The following is a 5,964-nucleotide window of genomic DNA, read 5'->3' on the forward strand; positions in this document are numbered from 1 at the left end:
GGCCTCAAATTTATATCCCGCTGAATTTGAATACAATACATTGGGCCAAATAATATATTTGTTGTTGTGGTGAACCATAACAATGAGAAAAACATCTAGTAAGGGACGCGGACGTGGACATGGTCGTGGTGGTGTTAGTGGACCCTCTGGTGCTGGGAGAGGACGTGGCCGTTCTGCCACATCCACACGTCCTAGTGTACCAACTACCTCAGGTCCCAGTAGCCGCCAGAATTTACAGCGATATATGGTGGGGCCCAATGCCGTTCTAAGGATGGTAAGGCCTGAGCAGGTACAGGCATTAGTCAATTGGGTGGCCGACAGTGGATCCAGCACGTTCACATTATCTCCCACCCAGTCTTCTGCAGAAAGCGCACAGATGGCGCCTGAAAACCAACCCCATCAGTCTGTCACATCACCCCCATGCATACCAGGGAAACTGTCTCAGCCTCAAGTTATGCAGCAGTCTCTTATGCTGTTTGAAGACTCCGCTGGCAGGGTTTCCCAAGGGCATCCACCTAGCCCTTCCCCAGCGGTGAAAGACATAGAATGCACTGACGCACAACCACTTATGTTTCCTGATGATGAGGACATGGGAATACCACCTCAGCATGTCTCTGATGATGACGAAACACAGGTGCCAACTGCTGCGTCTTTCTGCAGTGTGCAGACTGAACAGGAGGTCAGGGATCAAGACTGGGTGGAAGACGATGCAGGGGACGATGAGGTCCTAGACCCCACATGGAATGAAGGTCGTGCCACTGACTTTCACAGTTCGGAGGAAGAGGCAGTGGTGAGACCGAGCCAACAGCGTAGCAAAAGAGGGAGCAGTGGGCAAAAGCAGAACACCCGCCGCCAAGAGACTCCGCCTGCTACTGACCGCCGCCATCTGGGACCGAGCACCCCAAAGGCAGCTTCAAGGAGTTCCCTGGCATGGCACTTCTTCAAACAATGTGCTGACGACAAGACCCGAGTGGTTTGCACGCTGTGCCATCAGAGCCTGAAGCGAGGCATTAACGTTCTGAACCTGAGCACAACCTGCATGACCAGGCACCTGCATGCAAAGCATGAACTGCAGTGGAGTAAACACCTTAAAACCAAGGAAGTCACTCAGGCTCCCCCTGCTACCTCTTCTGCTGCTGCCGCCTCGGCCTATTCTGCTGCTGCCGCCTCGGCCTCTTCCTCCGCCTCTGGAGGAACGTTGGCACCTGCCGCCCAGCAAACAGGGGATGTACCACCAACACCACCACCACCACCTCCGTCACCAAGCGTCTCAACCATGTCACACGCCAGCGTTCAGCTCTCCATCTCACAAACATTTGATAGAAAGCGTAAATTCCCACCTAGCCACCCTCGATCCCTGGCCCTGAATGCCAGCATTTCTAAACTACTGGCCTATGAAATGCTGTCATTTAGGCTGGTGGACACAGACAGCTTCAAACAGCTCATGTCGCTTGCTGTCCCACAGTATGTTGTTCCCAGCCGGCACTACTTCTCCAAGAGAGCCGTGCCTTCCCTGCACAACCAAGTATCCGATAAAATCAAGTGTGCACTGCGCAACGCCATCTGTAGCAAGGTCCACCTAACCACAGATACGTGGACCAGTAAGCACGGCCAGGGACGCTATATCTCCCTAACTGCACACTGGGTAAATGTAGTGGCAGCTGGGCCCCAGGCGGAGAGCTGTTTGGCGCACGTCCTGCCGCCGCCAAGGATCGCAGGGCAACATTCTTTGCCTCCTGTTGCCACCTCCTCCTTCTCGGCTTCCTCCTCCTCTTCTTCCACCTGCTCATCCAGTCAGCCACACACCTTCACCACCAACTTCAGCACAGCCCGGGGTAAACGTCAGCAGGCCATTCTGAAACTCATATGTTTGGGGGACAGGCCCCACACCGCACAGGAGTTGTGGCGGGGTATTGAACAACAGACCGACGAGTGGTTGCTGCCGGTGAGCCTCAAGCCCGGCCTGGTGGTGTGTGATAATGGGCGAAATCTCGTTGCAGCTCTGGGACTAGCCAATTTGACGCACATCCCTTGCTTGGCGCATGTGCTGAATTTGGTGGTGCAGAAGTTCATTCACAACTACCCCGACATGTCAGAGCTGCTGCATAAAGTGCGGGCCGTCTGTTCGCGCTTCCGGCGTTCACATCCTGCCGCTGCTCGCCTGTCTGCGCTACAGCGTAACTTCGGCCTTCCCGCTCACCGCCTCATATGCGACGTGCCCACCAGGTGGAACTCCACCTTGCACATGCTGGACAGACTGTGCGAGCAGCAGCAGGCCATAGTGGAGTTTCAGCTGCAGCACGCACGGGTCAGTCGCACTACAGAACAGCACCACTTCACCACCAATGACTGGGCCTCCATGCGAGACCTGTGTGCCCTGTTGCGCTGTTTCGAGTACTCCACCAACATGGCCAGTGGCGATGACACCGTTATCAGCGTTACAATACCACTTCTATGTCTCCTTGAGAAAACACTTAGGGCGATGATGGAACAGGAGGTGGCCCAGGAGGAGGAGGAGGAGGATGAGGAAGAGGGGTCATTTTTAGCACTTTCAGGCCAGTCTCTTCGAAGTGACTCAGAGGGAGGTTTTTTGCAACAGCAGAGGCCAGGTACAAATGTGGCCAGCCAGGGCCCACTACTGGAGGACGAGGAGGACGAGGATGAGGAGGAGGTGGAGGAGGATGAGGATGAAGCATGGTCACAGCGGGGTGGCACCCAACGCAGCTCGGGTCCATCACTGGTGCGTGGCTGGGGGGAAAGGCAGGACGATGACGATACGCCTCCCACAGAGGACAGCTTGTCCTTACCCCTGGGCAGCCTGGCACACATGAGCGACTACATGCTGCAGTGCCTGCGCAACGACAGCAGAGTTGCCCACATTTTAACCTGTGCGGACTACTGGGTTGCCACCCTGCTGGATCCACGCTACAAAGACAATGTGCCCACCTTACTTCCTGCACTGGAGCGTGATAGGAAGATGCGCGAGTACAAGCGCACGTTGGTAGACGCGCTACTGAGAGCATTCCCAAATGTCACAGGGGAACAAGTGGAAGCCCAAGGCCAAGGCAGAGGAGGAGCAAGAGGTCGCCAAGGCAGCTGTGTCACGGCCAGCTCCTCTGAGGGCAGGGTTAGCATGGCAGAGATGTGGAAAACTTTTGTCAACACGCCACAGCTAACTGCACCACCACCTGATACGCAACGTGTTAGCAGGAGGCAACATTTCACTAACATGGTGGAACAGTACGTGTGCACACCCCTCCACGTACTGACTGATGGTTCGGCCCCATTCAACTTCTGGGTCTCTAAATTGTCCACGTGGCCAGAGCTAGCCTTTTATGCCTTGGAGGTGCTGGCCTGCCCGGCAGCCAGCGTTTTGTCTGAACGTGTATTCAGCACGGCAGGGGGCGTCATTACAGACAAACGCAGCCGCCTGTCTACAGCCAATGTGGACAAGCTGACGTTCATAAAAATGAACCAGGCATGGATCCCACAGGACCTGTCCGTCCCTTGTCCAGATTAGACATTAACTACCTCCCCATAACCATATATTATTGGACTCCAGGGCACTTCCTCATTCAATCCTATTTTTATTTTCATTTTACCATTATATTGCGATGCTACCCAAAGTTGAATGAACCTCTCCTCTGCCTGTGTGCTAGGCCTAAATATATGCCAATGGACTGTTGCAGTGGTGGCTGACATGAAGCCTGATTCTCTGCTATGACATGCAGACTAATTCTCTGCTGACATGAAGCCAGATTGTCTGTTACGGGACCTCTCTCCTCTGCCTGGGTGCTGGGCCTAAATTTATGACAATGGACTGTTGCAGTGGTGGCTGACGTGAAGCCTGATTCTCTGCTATGACATGCAGACTGATTCTCTGCTGACATGAAGCCAGATCGTCTGTTACGGGACCTCTCTGCTCTGCCTGTGTGCTAGGCCTAAATATATGCCAATGGACTGTTGCAGTGGTGGGTGACGTGAAGCCTCATTCTCTGCTATGACATGCAGACTGATTCTCTGCTGTCATGAAGCCAGATTGTCTGTTACGGGACCTCTCTGCTCTGCCTGTGTGCTAGGCCTAAATATATGCCAATGGACTGTTGCAGTGGTGGGTGACGTGAAGCCTCATTCTCTGCTATGACATGCAGACTAATTCTCTGCTGACATGAAGACAGATTCTCTGTTACGGGACCTCTCTCCTCTGCCTGTGTGTGTGCTGGGCCTAAATATATGCCAATGGACTGTTGCAGTGGTGGCTGACGTGAAGCCTCATTCTCTGCTATGACATGCAGACTGATTCTCTGCTGACATGAAGCCAGATTCTCTGTTACGGGACCTCTCTCCTCTGCCTGTGTGTGTGCTGGGCCTAAATATATGCCAATGGACTGTTGCAGTGGTGGCTGACGTGAAGCCTCATTCTCTGCTATGACATGCAGACTGATTCTCTGCTGACATGAAGCCAGATTCTCTGTTACGGGACCTCTCTCCTCTGCCTGTGTGTGTGCTGGGCCTAAATATATGCCAATGGACTGTTGCAGTGGTGGCTGACGTGAAGCCTCATTCTCTGCTATGACATGCAGACTGATTCTCTGCTGACATGAAGCCAGATTCTCTGTTACGGGACCTCTCTCCTCTGCCTGTGTGTGTGCTGGGCCTAAATATATGCCAATGGACTGTTGCAGTGGTGGCTGACGTGAAGCCTCATTCTCTGCTATGACATGCAGACTGATTCTCTGCTGACATGAAGCCAGATTCTCTGTTACGGGACCTCTCTCCTCTGCCTGTGTGCTAGGCCTAAATATATGCCAATGGACTGTTGCAGTGGTGGCTGACGTGAAGCCTCATTCTCTGCTATGACATGCAGACTAATTCTCTGCTGACATGAAGACAGATTCTCTGTTACGGGACCTCTCTCCTCTGCCTGGGTGCCGGGGCCTAAATATCTGAGAATGGACTGTTCCAGTGGTGGGTGACGGGAAGCCAGATTCTCTGCTATGGAACCTCTCTCCAATTGATTTTGGTTAATTTTTATTTATTTAATTTTTATTTTAATTAATTTCCCTATCCACATTTGTTTGCAGGGGATTTACCTACATGTTGCTGCCTTTTGCAGCCCTCTAGCCCTTTCCTGGGCTGTTTTACAGCCGTTTTAGTGCCGAAAAGTTCGGGTCCCCATTGACTTCAATGGGGTTCGGGTTCGGGACGAAGTTCGGATCGGGTTCGGATCCCGAACCCGAACATTTCCGGGATGTTCGGCCGAACTTCTCGAACCCGAACATCCAGGTGTTCGCTCAACTCTACTTAAAAGGAAGATTAATAGACGCTTAATAAGTAAAGTAAGGTCTAATGGCTTGGAAAGTACAGTTTGTAATTGGATTTAAAACTGGCTGAAGGACCATGTCCAGAGAGTTGTTGTCAATGATTCCTATTCAGAATGGTCCCAGGTTATATAAGTGGTGTACCCCAAGGTTTAGCGCTGGGCCCTTTATTATTTAATTTATTTATTAATGATATTGAAGAGGGGATTATTGCACCATATCTATTTTTTAAGATGACACTAAGCTGTGTAGAACGGTATGGTCTATGGAAGATGTCCATATACTACAAGCTGACTTGAGCACTCTGAGTGATTGGGCATCAACTTGGCAAATGAGGTTTAATGTGGACAAATGTAAAGTTATGCATCTTGGTAGTAATAATCTATGTGCTTCATATGTCCTAGGTGATGTAGCACTGGGAGAGTCACTTCTAGAGAAGGATTTGGGTGTCCTTGTAGATGGTAGATTAAATTACAGCACACAATGTCAATCAGCTGCTTCTAAGGCCACCAGGATATTTTCATGCATTAAACGAGGCATGGACTCGCGGGGCAGGGATGTAATATTACCACTTTACAAAGCGCTGGTGCGGCCTCATCTGGAATACGCAGTCCAGTTCTGGGCACCAGTGCATAGAAAGGAT

Source organism: Bufo gargarizans, chromosome 11, assembly GCF_014858855.1.
Source record: "Bufo gargarizans isolate SCDJY-AF-19 chromosome 11, ASM1485885v1, whole genome shotgun sequence".
NCBI lineage: Eukaryota > Metazoa > Chordata > Amphibia > Anura > Bufonidae > Bufo > Bufo gargarizans.